The sequence below is a fragment of the Apus apus genome, unplaced genomic scaffold, assembly GCF_020740795.1.
Source record: "Apus apus isolate bApuApu2 unplaced genomic scaffold, bApuApu2.pri.cur manual_scaffold_49_ctg1, whole genome shotgun sequence".
Taxonomy (NCBI): Eukaryota; Metazoa; Chordata; class Aves; order Apodiformes; family Apodidae; genus Apus; species Apus apus.
Genome location: NW_026248855.1, coordinates 32,083 through 53,632, shown reverse-complemented (window position 1 = coordinate 53,632; position 21,550 = coordinate 32,083). Strand labels below are relative to the sequence as shown.

At 51.2% G+C, this 21,550-nt stretch overlaps 1 long non-coding RNA gene across 1 annotated transcript; it reads left to right on the top strand.

The window, feature by feature from the left end:
• Positions 1–4,351: 4,351 nt before the first annotated feature.
• LOC127396277 (uncharacterized) lies at positions 4,352–7,170 on the top strand. Its single transcript, XR_007891948.1, has 3 exons — positions 4,352–4,438; positions 5,796–5,930; positions 7,064–7,170. It is a non-coding gene; the product is annotated as an uncharacterized LOC127396277 (long non-coding RNA).
• The last annotated feature ends 14,380 nt before the right edge of the window (positions 7,171–21,550 follow it).

Sequence of the window (21,550 nt, the reverse complement as noted above, 5' to 3'; positions counted from 1 at the left end):
GGGAGGTGGGTGGGCACCAGGAAGCTCCACAGACGGGGGGTCCATCCGGTCCCCCCGCTCGTCGCTGGCCTGCAAGGAGCCCTCCCATGGCTGATGGGCCATGGCTGGGGGAGAAGACATGTCCCAGCTGGGAAGCAATGGGCAGGCAGGGAGTTCTCTCCTCCAGGAGCTTTGCTTTCTCTGAAAAGCCAGGTCCCAGGTTTTCCCTGGTGGGAGCCCCTCGAGAGCCCCAAGGGCTGGGGAAGAGGGAGAAGGTGATTTGCTTGTGCTCAGCCTCTTCTCTCAGGCAGACCAGCTGTGCGTGGCATCGAGAGGGCACCGCAGGAAGATGAGGGCGCCGTCCTGCCTGTCCAGCCTGGAATATCTCCTGTGCCTGAGAGAGAAGAAGGGAGTCGTTCTGTCCTGCAAGGGGTGAGAAAACATGTCAAAGCACCTGCAGCGACTGGGGTGGGAGATGAGGGAGGATGTCCCAAGGTGAGGTGGAAGAAGCTCTGGATGCAGGACCTGGGCTGTGCTCCCCAGAGCAGGTAGTTGGGCAGAGGGGGGTGCAGGTCAGGCCCTGCAGGGCAGCGTTGATGGAGCAGGTTCTGCCCACGTTCTGGAGTCCTGCTGCAAGCCCTGGGCTTTGCTGCCAGCCCGTGCTTGCTGCTGGAGCTGTTCCCTTGGCAACAGCTGCAGGGAAGTGAGCTTGGGAAAGAGGTGAGATCCTTTGGTTGCCCAGGAGCATCTTGGACAAGCCAAGTTCTCCCCAGGAGCAGCTAGGGAACCAGTTCGACCCTCCAGTCCAGAAGGGCCAGGGGAAGCCTGACCCTGCCCTGACACGGGCTGGTGCAGAGTCACTTTGAGCTGGGCTTTGCACCCCTTGTTTTCCAATGGACAGTAGAGAATGAAAACAATGACAGGTCAGGTGAAAGCTCAGGTGAATGTAAAGGGTGTTTGATGTACCAGGGAGGGGATTTGGGGCTGTTATCTGGGAGAGCACTGGGAGGATACTGGGAGGGCAGTGGAGACAACTGGGAGGGGCAGTGGGGGTTGGGGGTGTACAGGAGGGTGGTGGGGGGAACTGGGAGCACCGGGGGCACAGGGGTGACTGGTGGGCTCTGGGAGGATACTGGGAAGCTCTAGGAGGAGTGGGGGGATACTGGGAGGGCACTGGGGAACATCTGGCAGGGATGGGGGCAGAGGACTGGGAGCACTGAAGTACTGGGATACACCGGAGGGATGGTGGGAATACTGGGGTACTGGGATACACTGGAGGGATGCTGGGAGCACTGGGGTACTGGGATACACTGGACTGATGCTGGGAGGGGTTGGGAGGGGATGGGGAGATCAGGGATACAGGGGGACTGGGGGAACTGGGAACACTGGGGTGACTTGGGGATACTGGGGAGGTACTGGGAGGGAGGAAATGGGTGACCTGGGAGGGAGTGAGAGAGACTGGGAGTCACTGGGGGCTACTGGGAGTCACTGGGCCCACCCTCAGGTTACTGTCATAGCCCCTCCCCCTCCGGTGGCCATGCCTACATGGTGCTTCACCTGATTGGAGGAGGCCAGAGGGGGCGGGGCTTGTGCTGAGCCACTGGGAGAGGAACGAGTCTGATTGGCTGATTGCTGCCTTAGCCCCGCCTACAGACTCACTGGGTGTCACTGGGTGTCACTGGGTGCCACCAGGCACAATTGGGTGTCACTGAGTGACACTGGGTGTCACTGGGTGCCACCTGGTGCCACCAGGCCCCATTGGGTGTCACTGGGTGTCACTGGGTGTCACTGGGTACAATTGGGTGTCACTGAGTGACACTGGGTGTCACTGGATGCCACCTGGTGCCACCAGGCCTGCCGTGGGGCTTGGCCACCGCCTGCCAGGCTGCCGTGGGGCAGCAGCACCACATGCAGGGATCTGTGGGGCAGAGCCCGGGCTCCTCCTGCCCCACGGATCTATGGGGCACCATCCAGCTCCGGCCCTGCTACAACATCCAGGGCTGTTCCTGTGAGTCAGCCTCCCCTATAGCGACCTATAGCTGCCCACAGCACCCTATAGAGTCCTATGGAACTCTAGAGCTGCCCTGTACTGCCCTATGGAGCCCTATAGCTGCCCTATAGCCACCCCATAGAACCCAATATCCACCCTATAGCTTCTCCCATAGGCTCCCTCTATAGGGGTCCGGTGGGCTGAGGCCTCCCCATGCCCTCCCAGTGCAGGGAACTGGTCAGACTGGAGCCCCTGGAGCCTCTGCACCCCCTGTGTGGGGCCAGCCCCACATGCAGCCGCCAGCGCCGCTGCCAGCCCCGCCTGCCCCTCCCTGTGCATGGGGGCCAGGGAGGCTGGGGGGCTATAGGGTCAATGGGGGATCTGTGGGGTCCGTGAGGGACTATTTAGCTGGGGGACTGTGGGGTGAGTGGGGATCAATGGGGAGGTTATGGGGATCAGTGGGTTCTGTGGGATCGATGGGGATCAATGAGGGGCTGTAGTGTCAATGGGAATCAATGGGGGTCAGTGGGATCAATGAGATCAATGGGGGTTAATGGGATCAGTGGGGAGGTTATGGAGATCAATGGGGGGCTGTGGCATCAGTGGGGTCAGTGGGAATCAGTAGGGGTCAATGGGGGTTAACGGGGTCAGTGGGATCAGTGGAGTCATTGGGGATCAATGGGGATCAATGGGCAGCTGTGTCATCAATGGGGGTTAATGGAATCAATGGCAGTCAGTGGGATCAATGAGATCAGTGGGGGTCAATGGGATCAATGGGGAGGTTATGGAGATCAATGGGTGGCTGTGGCGTCAATGGGATCAATGGGCAACAATGGGAGTCAATGGGAACCTGAGTGTGGTGGTTCCAGCCACTCTGCAAGGCTGGAGGTGCCAGCATCTTTAGTTCTAACGTGATTTCATTGTCTTGCATTTATTGAAATAGACAGGATGCATTTTTCTGCCTGCTAGGGAAATGTAGGGATCTTTTGGTGAGTGGACGTGCAGGGACTAATTGATGCATGAAGTCTGGGGATCTGAACAGTGACTTGTGCACATCTGCAAGGGAGCATTGTGAAACTGCAATCTTACAGACAGCTGGATGTTACTAAGTATTTGAAAGAATGGAAACAGATTTGTAGAACTGTGATGCATGTAAAGATAGTTTTGGACACAATCTGCAGCAGTGCCTGCAGAGTGTTTTGGGGTGCAGCACCCACTGGGTTGGGTGTGTGAGGAGTGTCGGTGTAGTTAGAAGTGCAGGATGGAGCCAGCACCTGAGCACTATCAAAAGGACAGCCTGAATGGATTTACCGTTCAGGATTTGATGGGCACAAAGTATTTGTTGTTGCTGCTTTAAAAAAAAATATTGTTTTTTTTCATCTTTCTTTCCAGAAGCAGCAGAAGCCAAACTTGAGACTGTTAATGGATGCTTTCCAGCAGCGCAGGACACACAGTAAGCTATCTGGAAAAGATGTAATGATATAATGATTTATGAAAGTAGGGTTTGTGGGGTTGTTTTTTTTCTGTAGGAAGTGAGAAAAGTAAGTTTTTAAGCACAGCACTTAGTCACCTGAGGAACAAATAAGCCATATTGTTAAATGAAGAGATGAATCCCCTGCTAAGCCTTTGTCCATGGTCAAGTCCTTCCTCCATCCTGCCCATCCCTTGCCTGGCTCCTTTTCCAGACATTCCCAGACAGCTCCTCTCCAGTGCATTAGTCTGGAAACATGCCACTTGCAACTTCAATGAGTAACTCCTTTTATTCACAGGTATTTTTCCTTTTCTTGTGCTTGAAGGTGATGGCTCTAGAATGGAAAGTCCTAAATCACCAAAGAAAAGCCTCCAAGAAAGAACTGGGGGATCACTTCATGGTGGCAGCCCAGAAGCCCAGAAGACAACCTCACATGACAACACTGGTGAGAGAAATGTGTTAGTAAATATGGATCCAGATTCTTCCGCCATGAATATTAATGCACAGTAAATGAACGAAGATGGTGCTTGTCTTCTGAGACAGCAGATTTGTCCCTCGCCTGTGAATCCTCACAGGCATTGGCAGAGCAGGAAAGCAGCTTTTCTTGCCTTTTGTTCATCAGAGAGAGAGATCAGGGACTTCTACAAGACAGGAATGATTGATTTGTGGCCATTTATAGTGATATTCAGCACTTCTTTACATGAAGAAGTAAAATGCCACAGAGGAAAAGAATTCACACAGATGCACATGAAATCTGTGTGATGCTAATTTTCTCTCCTGCAGCTCTCAAATTGAGGGGGGTGTCTTATTTTGTATTCAGATTTTTCTCAGCAGTATTCAAGATGCACTATAGGTGTAAATAAGCAGCATGAAGTCCTGTTGGTTATAAACATGTAGTTTTTTCCACTGTAGCTGAGCACTCAGGATCTACCTGTCACACGTCAGCACCAGCTGAAGAAAAAGACATCAGTGAAGCTGTGGAGAACTCTGGGGTGCAGGTATGTAACCCCAAAGGTTTTGAATTTGAGTCTGCATGGGTAAATCGTGTTACACACTGAGGTCAAGAAGTAAGCAGGGAGTCCTGGAGATGGAGGTTGTCTTACAGTCTGAAGTCAAGTTGGATCCAGTCCTCTTAGGATGGGGTAAAATCCTTGCCATGATGTTGGGTGTTTGCTGCTCTGCTGTTTGGTTTCCAGCTGGTTTGCTTCCATTGGGAGCAGTGTTTTTCCCCTTGTGCTGTGTGGAGAAACAAGGCAGGCAAGGGCATTTTTTTCCTGTGCAAAATGCATCTTCAGGTGAGGAGGGAGATTTGTCTGTGACGTGCTGATCTGTTTGAATCAACAAGGTTTTCCTCTTTGTAAGAGAAAGATCATGCACAGAATCTTGACTTCTGGGGACCTCTCTGATGCTTTCCCTGCCTCTGCACATCATGTGCTGGTTTGGCCATGTTAGTGAGTGTGAAGAGGGTCCTTTTGAGAGGATTTGATGAGGGGAATAAGGCAGGCACCCTGTTTGTGCTGGGCATCCAGGACAGGGCTGGAGTCTTCTGGAACACCTCGAGGGTGGAGCAAACGATTTCCACCCCACAGCCAGGCACCATGGAGGAGGGACAGGCTTGATTTGAAAAGGCAGAACAGAGCCCTGAAGCCTGTTGGAAGGTGGGAGTAGCTGGGCCATGAGCTGGTGAGAGAGAATGGAGAGGCTGGGAGAGCTGGTGGCTGCTGAGGTGCTCCTTCACCCTCTGGAAGGAGGAGTTCCTGCAGAGGGAGACAAGGGCCTGGCTAAGGAGAGAAGAGTGAGGAGCTGGATGGTCTGAGTCCCTGGGGACACCAAGGCTGCAGGCTCTGTTGAGAAGGCAGCAGGAGCTGAGGAGGCTGGTGGGGAGTGTATCTCAAAAGAGCTTTCAGATGTATGTATTCATGTAATGATAGTTTTATAATGGAGAAATAGAACCAAGAAGGATCTAATACAAAGTCCTGCCTTTAGACATCAGAGTAGTATCTGTAACCAAACTATGGCTCTTACATCACAAGACATTTCTCTGGGTTTTGTCAGAAAAAACCCACATGATTCCAGTGTGTGCTTGTGTATTGTTTGAGAAGAGTAAAACCTGAGCCTTTTTTCTGTTAGGAAACAGAATCCCTGATGAGCAGCTGCTGAGAGTTTGGAGGTGCTCAGCTGAGAGAGATGAAGAGAGTTGATCACCTGTGCAGGTGCCTGCAGATGGCAGGCCCAATGTCATACCTTCTGAGTTCAGTGTCAAGACAGGCCTCATTGTATCATCAAAAAAGTTACAGGAAAGGCACATTTCTTGTTCTTACAACTTTCTTCATGCTCATGTCACTGTTTCATTAGGGCATGGTGCTTGCTGGTGCTCTTGAAAAACAATCCAAGTCAGAAGCTTTGCTGGAAGAGACCAAGTGCTGCTGCAGGGAGCTGAGGAAAAGGAATCTGGGCTTGCAAGAGGAATTGGAAGAGGTTAAAAGCAAGGTACGTGGTGTTGTCCTAGAGGAAACTGCAACAGGCTAGATTGGATGACGTGTGAATGAATTGCCCTGTTTTAGAAACTGAGTGTCCCTGTCTTTGGCATGAGGGCACGATGTCCTTACTTGGTCAGAGGTTTGGATTTGCTCAGGAGCTCTGCAAGATCAAGTGATGTGTCTGGAGTTTGGTTTGGCCAAGCAGGTTGTCTGATTTCTGAAGAAGAGGAGAAATCCTGGTCTGCTGCATTTGGGCTTCTTTGTGCTGGCTGTGCTTCCCCTGGCCCCCCCTATGGAACACAGAACCACAGGATTGGGTTGGTTGGGAAAGACCCTTAAGATCAAGTGCAGCTTTACCCCAGCACTGCCAAGGCCACCAGTAAATCATGTCCCTCAGCTCCACATCTACTTGTCTGCTGGTTCCAGTGCCTGACAACCCTCTGGGTGAAGACATTGTTCCCAATATCCAGTCTAAACCTCCCCTGTAACAACTTCTGGCCACTTCGTCTTGTCCCGTGGCTTGTTACTTGGGAGGAGAGACCAACGCCCTCCTTGCTCTCAGGTAGTTGTAGAGAGCAGGAAGGTCTCCCCTGAACCTTCTTTTCTCCAGGCTGAACACAGGTTGTTGGTAAAGTTCTTAAAAAGAGCTGGCCCCAGTGCTGAGCCCTGGGGACACCCCTGGTCACCAGCAGCCAAATGGATTGAACTCCATTCACCTCTTGCTGTGTTCTTACCAGAGCTGAAGTACAGAGGCCTCAGAGTTCTGAAATAGAAATCACCTCAGTCTCCTTATGAGGGGACTGTGAAGTCACTTGAGGAGAACTTTTCAATTCCTGTTTTCAGTGGAGGAGCAAACAAGTGGATGCAGAGAGTGTCAGGAGCCCCTGAAAGGATGGGAGGGTCGGTGTTGGTGCTTAGAGCCAGGCTAGAGGAGATGCGTGGGGTGGGAGAGACCAGTCTACAAGATGATGAAGGAGCCCAGTTTGTGTTCATTTGCTGGTAGAAGTGAAGGTGTGAATGTCCTGGAAATGATGACAGCTCTTTGGGTGCAGACACGGGCAGCGCTGGGGATCTTGAGCAGCAGTTGGCTCCTCTAGAGAAAAGCTCCCCTGACTGCTGTGGGTTCTTGCTGTGATTTCACAGGTGCAGGACTTGGTAGACTGGCATCTGCAGTTTGTGTGTTGTGTTGGTGGTCTGAGGGTTGCCTGGGATGAGGAAGAAAGAGAGCTAAGAGCTTCTTTCCAGAAACTGGCAGACCTGCTGCTGGCATCTTCTGGAACAGACGGAATAATAAAAGAGCTGGAAGAACGAGTGCAATGGTAAGAGAAGAGCACAGTGACCCAAGGTGCCCATGGCTTCCTGGGGTGGTGTGCAAACCACAGGATGTCTTTGTTGCATCGCAGCAAGTGAACACATGATTGTGAAGATGCTTTTGTTTGTTTATTCCCTGCTGTTCTTGAAGAACGGGTGCTCTGGTGGATTCCTGTAATAAGCCCCGTATTTCTTTTTAAGCCTTCAGATGGAAAATGCCAGGTTAGAGGCCATAGTCCAGCAGCAGAGCAATAGGATTGAAGGCCTTTGGAGAGACCTGCAAGCCTCTGCCTGGGTGAGCTGCTCCTAAACCTCCCTCTTTGTGAGCTCCTGAGCCTGGGGGTAATTTGAATGTTGTGGTTTCACCTTTGCACTGAGGCAGCAGATGATAAGCACAGTCTGAATGACCAACCCGTGACCGATTTTTCACCAGCGGACTAACTTGAGATCCCTCTGAGTTCCTCTTTGTTTTTGCTGTCTGCAGGTGGATCAGCTTTCTCAGCCTCTGCAGACAGAATCCAAGAAAGACATGGGGACAGAAGCAGAAGCTGGGGTGTCACAAGAAGAGTTCTCCAGCAAGTGTGGAAACCAGGAACAGCTGGAGAAGAGTGAACAGCAGCTGCAAGAAGAGGTGAGTGACACTGGGCATCGTTTGGAGTCTGACAAGTTCAGTCCCAGCCAAGTAGAACAGCATGAACGAGAGGGGCAAGAAGTGAGGCAAGTGCAGGAAGGCAGTGTGTGTTTGCAGGCAAGTGCCTTTCTGGCCTGTGTCTGTGGTCCCTGTGACACGCTTGGGTTGTGGTTGTCACTTGTTAGTATTTCTTCTGGGGGTGCAGCTGTGTTAGTGCTGTGCTTGTGTCTTTCCCGCAGGGCAGGGGGAGAAGGGTGATGCTGGGTGAGGGGCTGTTGTGTGTGTGATGTGCCTGCAGGCCCCTGAGCCCAGAGCGTCCCGAGGTGGGTTGACAGTGTGTTCTCTGCTCCAGGAGGAGCTGCTGGCTGCGAGCCCAGTTCAGCGTCCAAGTGAACCGGGCAGGCCTGGCACCCACGAGGCACTGAACAGAAAGCCAAGTTCAATGAGAAGCATTCGAGTAGGAAGGAGGATCTACACCTTTGCTGCTAAGGTGAGCACTTTGAAATACTGTTCTCAGCCAGTGCTGCAGAGTGTCCTCAGCAGGGTTGTGCTTCTGAGCCTGAAGTGACGTCTCATTGGAACTTGAAGACTGTCTGGTCTGATATGTCCAATCAACTGCTGATCACCCAGACCCTCCACAGCTGCATGTGGCAGGGGGGAAGTCTTGTGGTCGTGAGGGTTGGACACATTTGAAGGAGTGCTCAGATTCCAAAAAACCCCTGACATCTAAATCATGATCTGCGTAGCTACATTCTTTTAGAAGACCCACTGCACGTTTGCACGTGTCGTGGAGCGTGTTCTGAGGACCTTCTGGTCCTTGTGAAGGCTGCAGAAAGTAGGGAAAGTCAGACACTTCACCCTGTGGCTCTCAACAAATTGATAGAAAGTAGCGCTTCCAGATTCCCTTTGATATTTTTAAGAACTACACAGAGATATGATCCAAGGTAACATCAAGATCAACAAAACAATTCACACAATAACATAAAGCCATTCAGCCATACCTCTCAGGAAAGAAAACCAGCTGGGCTAGTTGACCCCTTCCCAAGTCTGGAGAGGAACATAAGCAGGTTCTTTAATTTGTTTTGCTAAGTCTTTTATAATTTGTCCATTTGTATTACTCTCCAAGTTTTGATTCAGATTCTAATATAACATGTTCCCTTCCAGAGTCTGGGGAGAAGTTGGTAAGCTAAATATCCAGGCTTGCTGAGCCCACATTCCCACCAATTACTGAAATTCAAATGTTGCTGATATTTTATTCTAAATGAATAAAGTGTTTCTTGTCCCATGGGTCATGTATTAGTTCATGATCAGTTAGTTGCATGAAGTCTGGTGTTGTAATTGGGATGCATTGTGTCAGCATCAACACTGAAAGCTCTGGTCATTGGTGCTGCCATGATGTTACTGTTCTGTGCTCAGGAATGACCAGTTCCTAATCCACAGTATTAGCAGATCACTCTCTGGGGGGTGGTCAGTCCCCTTTTGAGTGGTCCGTGATACACACCGCTTCTCAGAGCTCCAGAGTGTTACCAACTCAATATCCTGTTTCTAGGAGTGTAACTACATGATATCTATTATTTACAAGGTTTGAAAAACAGTCCTTATGTTAACTAACACAAACAGTCCAGTTAGTGCTAATTTTGTATTGTTTTCCTTCTTTGTCAAGTGCTTTCCCTGTATTTTGCTTGATAGGCACGTCTAATATCAAGTGAATTTTACCGATATTGAGTAAACTACCTAAAACGGTTTGTCCTGGGTTAAGTGTGACTTTCTTCCTGTTGATGGAAGTTTCTGAGTCTTTCACCCCAGGCTTGTTAGCAGCCAAGTTCATGGTGGATGGAGTAGAATGCATTTAGCCAGGGACACCCATTCACTCCCCGAGGATTGTTTACTGTCCCTAAGGCTTTTTCAGCCTTTCATCCCATAGGGGATGTTGGGGTTTTTAAATGCTCTTAAGTAACCCCTTTGTCCTTGCCAGAATCCCATTAGCCTGTGGGTAGTAGGGAGTGTGGAGAGTCCATTTAACACCTTCACTCTTGGCCCATTGCTGGACAATGTGTGTAGTCAAGTGAGATCCATTATCAGATGGAACACTTGGTGGCTTAGGTAGTATAGCCAATAGTTTGATCTGAGAAATGTACAGTAGCTTTTGAACATGATTCTGCGTGTGTTCAACCTGAGATAACCTTGACAGCTACAGTGACATAGCATTTTCCTTTTGACTTTCTAAAGGGGCCAATATCATCAATTTGCCAAGCCTCCCACAGTTGTTTATTATCCCTGATGTGAAAATTTTCAGGCATCAGAGGATGGCATCCCAATCTGCTCTTACATTGTTCCCAAGCAGGTATTCTAGTTTTGCACATTTCCTTTGTTACTGGCCATCCTGTGCTTTGTTCTTCTTAGTATAGATCATAATTGCCAGAATGTCCCCTTTTGCAGTGCAACCATTCTCAGAGTCTTTTCCATTCATTAGCTTCACCATTGTTAAGTGCTTCTCTTCTTTCTCTTCTATTTATTCTTGCCAGTTTGTCTACCTGGTTGTTCCAGGATGCTGCCTCCCTTTTCATGTTGGCCTGATGAGATGGGATCCAGCCCACATGAAAGGGAAGACGATTTTTGGCTATTTCCAGTATTAGTTTCCATTTTTCACATTGCCAACCTGGGACTTGATTGACTTTCCAATCCTTCTCTTCCCAAAATGTGATCCGCTCAACACACCCTTTGTATACGGCATATGAATCAGTATGAACGTGAACTGCTTCTTTCATGTCCTTTTCCTTGGCAAACACGTTGTGTACTGCATCTGACTCTCCTGTTTGAGCACTCCCTATCCCTTCAGGAATCATTTGCTCTCCAGTGTTGACCCGAAGAGGCGCAGACCTGAATTTCTGGGTTTACCTTCCCTCCTTGCAGAGGCATCTGTAAACCAGACTTTCTGAAGGGTGGAGGTATATTCTGGTGCATCCTTACTTGGAGATGGATCCTTTGTAGCCAAATCAACATTATTATCATTTTTGTCAATATTGTCTGGAATGTCTAGTGTCTTGTCTGGGCCTTCTTCTCTTGAAAACAAATGACAATAATGCTCCTTTTGGGAAGGCCATTTCCGAACTGTTGCTCTTTGTTGCACCCCCTTCTGGGGGTGCTCTGCCCGAGATCATTTGTTTGATGATTTTGAATGGTCCACGTAGGACAAGACTTTGTTTTTTGATGATCTTTTCAATTCTTTCAAGGCAGTGCTTACTGTTAATAAACCTTTCTCCCAAGCAGAGTATCTTTTCTCAGCATCTTTGAAGGTCTGGGAGAAGAATCTGATAGGTCGGACTCCTCCCTACGGCCCTTTCTGCCCAAGGTGGAAAGACAGACCACTGGTGGCAAATCCTCATTCAATTGTAATGGGGTCGGTGGGGGGAATGGGTCCTAGAGTTTGATAAGTCTGTATTTCAAATGATGGTAACTTTAAAGCTTCTTCCTCCATTTGGGTCCACTCCCAGAGCCTGTGTTTTCATAAAAGATCATAGAGTGGTCTGGCTATAATGGCTAGATCAGGGATATGTTTTCTCAAAAGTTGGAGCGTGCCCAGGATTTCTTGTAATTCCTTTTTGGTTTTGGGTACCCTAATTTCCCCTAGTTTGGTCAAAGAGTCTGTTGGGATATTCCATGTTCCCCTCTTCCATCTGATACCCAGAAACTTGGCTTCATTAGAGGGTGGTTGCATTTTCTTGTTGTGGATTTCAATCCTGATAGTATGTAAATGTTTTATGACGACGGAGTGAAGTGGAGCCTGGGAAGAAGGTGGTGATGGTGGTTGAGATTTCTCTTTGCTTTTCACCATCCCCATCTATTTTACTTGGCAATAAATGAAATTCTCATCTGATGGGACTTTGGCTTTTTTCAGTGCTTGCTCCTGAGAGCAAATGCTGATCATGTTCCATCAAGCAAAGGATGTGGGGCAGGATCTGCTGGCTGCAGAGCAGGAGGGGTGGCTGGGACCACCAGGGCCCTGAGCTGTGGCTGCACAAGCGCTGGCAGGTGGCAGCAGGTGCCAGGGGAGGAGGACTTGGCCATGGGCAGTGGCTGCTGCCACACTGCCAGGCCCTGTTGCCAAACCCTCTGTAGGCTCATCACGTTCTGCAACACGTGGTTTTTCTCTTGAAGCTTTTTTCTATCCAAATAAAATCGCTGGTGTTGCTCCCCAGGCCCCCTCAGAGATACATTCAAGGTCATAGCAGTAGTTCTGTGCCTTGAGCCTTTCTGGGGAAGAAGCAGGTGGAATTCACTCTTCAGTGGAGGTTGTACGTGCAATGGTGGCAGGAACCAACAGAGTGAGGAAAGTGATGGACTCTGAACCATTTTCTTTCAGAGAGGACCTCTTGGCACTGTAACAGCTAATTCTGCATATACATCAGCTCTAGGCTCAGTAGATGTTCAAAGAAAAACAGAATGGAAGGAACTAACAGAAAAGGAATATCAAACAGGAAAAAAAGAGCTCCACAACATTCTGGCATCTTCAAAATCGTACTGAATTCTTGCCTTAAAACGCTCCTTAAGAACTGAAATAAGTTCAAGAGAATGACACTGAGTGTGACAACAGCATAGTGCTGCTTCTGTAGAAGGACAACTCAAAATAGACTGTGGGACCTCAAGTTGTTGACTGGATATTAGGGGGTGTAACAGCAGCCTGTGAAGCAATAAACGTAATAGAGAACTTTTCCCTATTTCATCTGATTCAAAAAGTCAGTTTCAAACCAGTAAATCTCAGGTTTCAGACAGGCAGAAGACTTCTTCATGCAACACAGATAGATTAAGGATCTTATTTCCAAGATGTTAGAGAGGAGTATAAATAGATTTAAAAAGAGATTTAAAGTCACAGACATGTTTCAGCTTGCATTGCAAATGGTACTTTCTTCTGTCCACGCAGCAAGGAGGAAATATCTTGATAGTCGTGTCTCATGATCCTAAGCAGGCAGACTCGAAGCCTTTCTGAAGTGCTTAGGTAAGAGCTTCAGATGTAGATATTTCACTCGTGGACAGAAATCACCCGTCCTTACCCAGAACAACAGAAAAGCATCTGTGGGGGTGTCGCGAGCCGGTACCGGGGGCTCCCGGCTGTCAGGATCCTTTTGCGACTGCCCCTCCCGATGTGGAGGGGTTTGTGAATGAGCCCGAGGGTCACACGCGGCGCTGCCTCTCACGGAGGAACGGCCACCGCGGGGCCGTATTTCAGGGGGGGAGTTAGAAAGCACCCCCACCCCACCACGCTCAGAAATTGCCTCTGAAGCCAAGATTTACTCCACAAACTAATAGGTTTATTAAGGGTTAACACAAACCGAGGGATGATGTTTAGGGACAATGCAAATGTGAATGGCTACCAGGGATATCAATATGTGTGTGGTGAGAAAGTGTCCTTTAGGGAGGCAATGCAAGAGGTCCTGAGCTTTTGAGGGAGAGGGTTAAGGACCAAGGGGAGGAGGGAGGAGGGAAGGAAACCCGACGTCAGTCCTGCTGGAGAGGTTGTGCTGTGTGTGTGTGTGTGTGTGAGGTGGTGTCACCCCCAGCCTGTCCCCAGGCTCCGTTCCCAGCGGCAGGGTTGGTCGGTGGCCCCTTCTCGCCAGGCAGGACGGCAGGTCCGTGGTGTCGGAGGGGCAGCCTCTCGGCAGCGGCTGCAGCGGCCGCTGGTTTCCCCTCCAGCGGCAGCAACACGGGGAGGGGGCTCCGGCCCCGACCCCAGGGCTCGGGACCCCGGCACGCTCGGCGCTGAGGCTCAGGCTGGACCCGGGGCAGGCAGGCAGGCAGGGTCCCAGCACCAGTGTCCGCAGCAGGGGGGTGTCCCAGGCAGAAAGCGTCCGAACGGGCCTCAGGGAGGAGGGAAGGGCCCACCTGCTGCCCTCGCCCCTTTGATATCCCCTGACCCACCTGTCCAGTCAGTGTCACTGTCCAGAGCCAACGAGCGTCCATCAGCCCCACGTTAGGGCGGTGACTGCCAGGGGCACAGGGTGGCTTGTCGCCCATCCTTTCTGTCCCGGGCCACAGCTGTTGTTTTGGGTTCAGTTGTCCTTGAGAAGCAAGTCTGGTTTAGTCCCTTAGCTGGGGATAATCAGGAGAGGCCTTTGCTGGCTGAAAAGGCATTTTGTTTAGACTTATGTGGGGAAGAAAAGAACAGTTTCCCACAGTCCCCTTTGTGTGTGAAAGGAATCTACTGGGAAAAACTGTCTGGGTGTTCCCTGCTTTGGGCAGAGGCCAACCCATCCGTGGGGTTGTCTCTGCTCAAGGTCCTGGACATACTTGGTGAGTAGTGTAGGAGAATGGGGAAGTTCAGTGTGTTCCACAGGGGAGCTTAACCCTGGCTGAGGGTATTTAGTTTGGGTTGTACAGTTTTAATTACTGCATGACAGTGATAAGTTGTTTTCAGTGTTATGTCTCTAGGAGAACAGAGTGGTGCCCAAGAAGAACCTGCAGAACAAGAGCATGAACTCCAAGGGACCCTGTGACACCTCCTCTGCCCTGAGAGACTGCCACGGTGGATGGAAATCCGGAGCCTGGACCCAATGGACTCTGTTGCACAAGGACAGTTCACAACCTGGTGAATGATTGTGACGGGAAGTGGTTTGGAATAAGGGCTGTGATGTTATGGTTTGGGAGACCCTGGCACGGTGTTGGACACCAATAGAGAGAGGGTCCTGAAGAGCCTGAAAGACTGGAAGGGTCAGTATTCCCACCCACTCCCTGTCACAATCTATCCAAGCCAGGAGAGCTGGAAGCCAGGCCCTTCTCCCTTCCTGCTCCTTTCTCCCTGCCGGGGCTGCTGCTGGTTCCTTTGGCTTCCCAGCTGCTCCAGAATCCACCTGCATCGGGTGCTGTGAGGAGCTGTGGACCTCTCCCTGGAGCAGCCCTGCCTGTCCCATATCCCTGCCATCATCCAGATGGGTTTTGTATAGAAGAACTTCCCTGTTCTTCCCCCACGTTTTACCCTTTCACCTTGTGTTGCAGTAAATTTGTTTCTAGTTTCAGTTTCCAAAGTTTAAGTCTCTCTTCCTTGTTCCCCTTCTGTCTTCCCTTGGGAGGGTGGAGGGGGGTAATAGAGAGCAATTCTGTCCTCTGGTTTTTGGGATTCAGCTTTAATATTGAAAGCAGGACACAGCCCAGAAACCAACCGTGTCCTGGGCTGCATCAAAAGAATGATGCATCGGGGCATCGGGTGGGCATCGGGGTGAAGGAGGGGATTCTGCCCCTCTGCTGTGCTCTGGTGAGACCCCACCTGGGGTACTGAGAGCAGCTCTGGAGCCCTCAGCACAGGGAAGACATGGAGCTGCTGGAGACGGTCCAGAGAAGGCCACAAAGATGATCCAAGGGCTGGAGCAGCTCTGCTCTGGAGACAGGCTGAGGGAGTTGAGGCTGATCAGCCTGGAGAAGAGAAGAGAAGGCTCTGGGGGGATCTTAGAGCACCTTCCAGTGCCTGAAGGGGCTCCAGGAAAGCTGGGGAGGGGCTTTTCATGAGAGATGACAGTGGTAGGACAAGGGGCAATGGTTTTAAACTAAGAGAGGGGAGATTTAGGTGAGATATTATGAAGAAATTCTACACTCTAAAGGTAGTGAGGAACTGGAATGGGCTCCCCAGGGAGGCTGCTGATGACCCATCGCTGGAGGTTTTTAAGGCCAGGTTGGATGAGGATTTGTGCAACCTGGTCTAGTGGTGGGGTGCCCAGTTCATGGCACGGGGGTTGGAACTTGCTGATCCTTAAGGTCCCTTCCAGCCTTAATTATTCTATGATCCTTTGGAGACAGTAAAAACCCCCTGTACAGCCTGCTCTAGGTGAACCTCCTCTGGCAGGGGGGTTGGACTAGATGGTCTCTAGATGATCTTCCAACTCTGACAGTTCTTTGATTCTGTGATCTCTGTGCCCTCCCACACAAAGACCCCAACTCTGCTCACACTTTCCTCCCTGGCCCTTGCTTTGGCTTCCTTTGTACCTTCATTTGGTGTTTCTGAGCTTGTCACCATGGGCATTCCTACCTTGGCCACATATTGAATAAAACTAGTGCCTTCACCTGAGATATGTGGTGTTCTGCAATTCCTCATGCTCTGATCTTGTCTGAACCCTCCCATGTCAGGGTGAGCCACCTGTAAACACACATTAACAGGGGTCCAAACACAGCTTCACTCCTGGGGGACTTCAAAAAACTCTGGGGTTCGGTCAGAAGAAACCTCACAGAGTTTTACCCAGAGAAGCAGTCAGTCCTTTGCCAGGGGCAGAATCATCCCCAGAATGAGGGCTGGCTGAGAGCTGAGCAACTCAGCAGTGACCCTGAGAAGAAGGGCCTGGGCATTCAAGGAGTGTCCCAGGAGCCAGTGGTGTGTGCTCAGAGTTATAAGGCCAGTTGCAAATAGGGCAGCAGAGTGACTGCATCATTGGGAAGGGAAGAGCCATGGGTGTCACCTCCCTGGATTGTGTGAGGCCCTTGACGTGACCCCTCAAAACATCCTTCTCTCTAACCTGGAGAGAGAAGGGTTTGATGTGTGGACTGCTCAGTGGATGAGGAATGGGTGAGATGGTCAGATCCAGAGGGCAGTGGTGAATGGCTCAGTGTCCAGATGGAGATGGTGACAAGTGTCCCTCAGGGGTCCGTCCTGGGACCAGTCCTGGTTAATATCTGTATCAATGACCTAGAGAGCTGAGTGGTGCAAGTGACATGTCTGGGGGACAGGATGCCATGCAGAGCAGCTACTTTGGGTTACTGGACAGCCAAGGACTCAGAGCAAGTGTTAGAAACTTTAATAATGGATGAAAGGAAACAAAGCAGGTCCGTGTCTCAGTTGTAGGGACACAAGTGCAAACATCTTTGCAGGAACAAAACCATGGATGACAATAACAACAGCAGTAAAGATGAATAATAAAAAAAAAAACACTAATAAATTAATTATAAAAAACATCCAAAAAACCCAACAGAACAGAATACCAAAAGAAAAAAAAAAACACAAAGAAATAAAAGGATGGAATAACATAAAGTGGCATCATTTGTGGAAAGAGGCTTTAAATCTCTCACTCTTGAACAATAAAGAAATCACTTTCCTGAGGGCGTCCTTGAGCTCCTGGTTCCTCATGCTGTAGATGAGGGGGTTCACTGCTGGAGGCACCACTGAGTACAGAACTGCCACCACCAGGTCCAGGGATGGGGAGGAGATGGAGGGGGGCTTCAGATAGGCAAACATGCCAGTGCTGATGAACACAGAGACCACGGCCAGGTGAGGGAGGCAGGTGGAAAAGGCTTTGTGCCTTCCCTGCTGAGAGGGGATCCTCAGCACAGCCCTGAAGATCTGCACATAGGACACCACCATGAAGACAAAACAGCCAAAAGCTAAAAAGACACTAACCACAACAAGCCCAAGTTCCCTGAGGTAGGAGTGTGAGCAGGAGAGCTTGAGGATCTGGGGGATTTCACAGAAGAACTGTCCCAGGGCATTGCCCTGGCAGAGGGGCAGTGAAAATGTACTGGCTGTGTGCAGCAGAGCATTGAGAAACCCAGAGGCCCAGGCAGCTGCTGCCATGTGGACACAAGCTCTGCTGCCCAGGAGGGTCCCGTAGTGCAGGGGTCTGCAGATGGCCACGTAGCGGTCATAGCACATGATGGTGAGAACATAAAACTCTGCTATGATGAAGAGTAAAAAGAACAAGAGCTGTGCAGCACATGCAGAGTAGGAGATGGCCCTGGTGTCCCAGAGGGAATTGGCCATGGCTTTGGGGAGGGTGGTGGAGATGCAGCCCAGGTCGAGGAGGGAGAGGTTGAGCAGGAAGAAGTACATGGGGGTGTGGAGGTGGTGGTCCCAGGCGATGGTGGTGATGATGAGGCCGTTGCCCAGGAGGGCAGCCAGGTAGATGCCCAGGAAGAGCCAGAAGTGCAGGAGCTGCAGCTCCCGCCTGTCTGCGAATGCCAGGAGGAGGAACTGGCTGATGGAGCTGCTGTTGGACATCCCAGCCCTTTCCTCATGAACTGCTGCCAGAGGAGGAAAGCACACTCACAAGTCAAGACGGTCCTGAGGAAATCTCTTCCCATTCCCTCCCCTCAAACCACCCTCTGAAAACACACATTGACTCTCCTTGTTTACAGAACATTCCTCCATCTTCCTGGATGGAGCTCTGGTCTGTGCTGGCCAAGTGTGCTTTGAGGAGCCCAGCTGCCAAAAGAGTTTTTCCTGCTCCACAGCAGGGGCAACATGGGAAAGAGGATGAGAAGCTGCTAAGCAGGTGAGTCAGGCTGAGATCCCAGTGCCTTGGAGCCAGGAGCTCTGCTGTGGAGCAGAGGAGACCAAGGGCTTGCTGCGGGGAAGGGACCTGACTGCAGCTGCTCCTGCTGGAAGCTGTCCCCACCTCTCCTCCCTGGCCCTGCTCACAGCCCCATCCCACCCAGCCTGTGCTCAGCTCTGCCCTGCAGAGCCCTCCTGGCAGCAGGACCCTGCCCAGGGGCAGCTCTGTGCTGGCCACTCCTGAAGAGGAGACCAGATCAGCCCTGGGGAGAGCACAGAGCTGAGGGCAGTGCTTCCTGCAGGCAGAGGAAAGGCTGAAGGCACTTTCTCAGGGGCCTTGACAAACCTGCTCCTCTCTCCCTGCAAAGCTGCAGGAGTCTGGGTCTCCTGTCCAAGCCAGCAGCTCCAGGACTGGTTCCTCCCCCCGCACAGAGGGGCATGGAAAGAGACACTCACCATGCCCAGGGCTGTGAAGATGTCTCCTTCAGCAGCTCTCAGCCCTCCTGCCCCTCCTGCCTGCCTTTATCCTCTCTCCCTGCCTGGCTCCTCTCCCCTGCTGCCTGCAGGCAGTGCCCTCAGCCCCTGCTGGGGCTCCTCTCCACAAGGCAGCCTCAGCTGCACACTCCCAACTTTCTGCAGCATTAATGGGTCCCAGGGAGGACCATTACCAGGAAAGGCTGCACAGGGGCTGCTTAGAGCAGGAACCTGGAAGCACTCATGGCAGGCAGGGAAAGGCCATGGCAAGGTGGCTCTGATGAGCAGTGAAGCTGAAGAAACCTCTCCAGAAGCCAGAGTCAGGTGCAAACTCCAGAGTTTCTGGCAGTGTGAAGGGGTCCCACTGAGGGACATCCCTGACAAAGCTGCCTGGGCTCTGGTGAGAGCAGGAACCTGGAGGCCCTGCTGACAGGCAGGCAAAGGAAGGGACAAGATGGCTCTGAGCTGGAGTCAGCCTGGCTGGGGGAGATGATTCCAAGGTGCAAGCCCTGACCCAGAGGCCCTGGGAGAAGAGATCCTGCCCCTCACACGCTGCTCAGGGCTCTGCCCGGGCACTGGGATGTGGGGATGTGCAGTGCCTGGAGCAGGACTAGGAGACACTCTTTCTCAGGCTCACAGGCTGTGATGAGGAGCCCATGGAGTCCTGCTGCTCTCATGAGAAGGTGTCTCCTCATAGGCAGCAGCTGCAGAGAGAAGCTCCACAGCCCAGGAGATCAAGACCTGGGCTGGGGGCTCTCAGCCATGGCTGTGCCCCCAGCTGTCCCCACCACAGGCTGTCCTACAGTGTCTGACTCCTGCAGCTCTTTCCCTGCAGGCTGTGGACATCCCCCTGCTTCCCAAACTGGCCACCCATGGTGATGTCATGGCCATACATCCTATTTAAGGCTCTACTGCCCCATTGTGATGTCATGGCCATACATTTCATACAAGGCCATATGAGGTACTGAGACCTGAACCCTAGAGGACCTCTAGAGGAATCTCACAACCCAGCACTATATATATATATATGTATATTTTAATGACAATCTCTAACTATCTGGTGCAACACTTACTGTGTCTCTGTAACCAGCAGACAGATCTCTCTTTATTTAGAGGCACGCTGCAAGGCCATGAAACCAGACATCTGGCCTTGGGGAGACAGATGTGGTTCAAGTCAAAATAGAGAGAGATACCACCCACCCACCCCCCTTTGGCCCAGCCAGTCACTAGACTGGTTTTGAAATGAGTCCCATTGTCTGACTCAAGTCTTCCTGGAAGGACCATCTCCTTCATTCCTTCTAATTAGCAGCTCTTTTACACGTCTCAGGAGAACAGCAGTGGGTTTATTGTTTCAGGTTCTCGTGTCCTCTTTATTAGATCACACTAGAGAGACCACAGGTGGCATCCAAGTGGGTCCTGCCTCTCTTGCTGCTGTCTCCTAGCAGCACGTGTCCCCTTCATGGCTGCAGCACCAGCCTTCCCATCTGTCAGGCATCTTATTCCTTCCCTCAGTCATTTCTTCCATGGCTGAGGTGTGGAACTGATGGGGATCAGAGATCATGTCTCCATAGTGTGGAGCTTTGAAAGCCACTTCACTCACAGTTGGTCTTTTGTAGTCACCAAATCATCCCCTGAAGGAGAACATCTGGGCATGTGCTGCTGGCACAGCCTGCACAGACCTCTGGAGCATTTGTGTGTCGCACAGAAGGTCACCAGGATCTGTAACCCCTTGTTATCATAGATCACCTCGGGCACAGCCAGTTCTCTCAGGCACGTGATGTCTCTCTCAAGAGTGGCTGTTCTGCTTCGGCGCCAGTCGATGTCACCCTTGTGGGGGTATCTCTGCCTCACAGCTGACAGAAGTTGGCTCCACAGGCTGGGAGTTCCTGCCTTACTCCCAAGTGCTCTATCAATGCAGCATCTCTGGCCAGGGATCCCAACTGCCTGCCTTCTTTTTCATCCATGTCATAGATTTCAGCCCCACTGTCAAAGCAGCAGAGCAACCAAGGCAGAAGGGGCTCACCTTCATGGAGGGCCAAGTCCTTTCTCATGAGGTGCAGTTCCTTTAGAGAGAAAGGTTGGACAAGGTCATCGTTGTCATCTGCTTGAGAAGGGCCTGCTCCTCCATCTGCTTGAGAAGAATCTTCTCCATCACTCTCTTCCTGGTCCTGTGGAAGCTGTGGAGATTTCAGACAGGGATGAGCTCTGGGACCAGTTGTCTTTGCCTTTCCCTTGATGACAGGATGAACCTTTACTCACTGGATGAAGGGCGAGTGGCCTTGGTCTTTGCAGCAGCAGCAGTGGTGGCAGCAGCCTTGCCTGGGGGGGAGTGGCAGTGAGGGGAACAACATCTTGCTCTACCATCCACAGAACATTCTAAACATTCAGCAGAAGCGTCTCCAGAGCAGCTCCACACAGCAGGATGATCCCAGCTGCACACCACATGTACAACTACATCTTTGGAAAAAGCTCCAGCAGAATCTTTGCAGGTATTGTCTGTTCAGTTTTCAACCCCTCAGTAGATTCAGCAGAAGTGCAGCCCATTGCTACCTGAGGGATTCCTGCCTTTAGAGCTGGAATCTTTAACATTCACCAATGACAATGAGGCTCTGGAATTGGTTTTCTCCTTGTCCCTTCTTGGGGTAGCCAGGAGGTGTTGCACAGTTTTCCTACAGTTGGTGTTGCTCATCCTCCCACCCACTGCCCCCAGGAAGAGTCCTGACTCACAAGTGAGGGGTAGGTTCTGCCTTCCTATTGCCTGGGGCTCAGAGTTTGGCCTCACTGCTTCATAGAATAAATAAAGACACTAAGAATTCTTAGCTTCAGAGCCACCTGCACAGGGACTTTGCCTCCCTGCAATCACAGCCTCCAATTACCTGCTGTAAGGAGTCCCTGGGGAGGCTTTGTCAGCAATACCCCTCAGTGGGGCCAATCACTGCTTCAAGGCACTTTCAGTTTTGCTTCTGGCTTC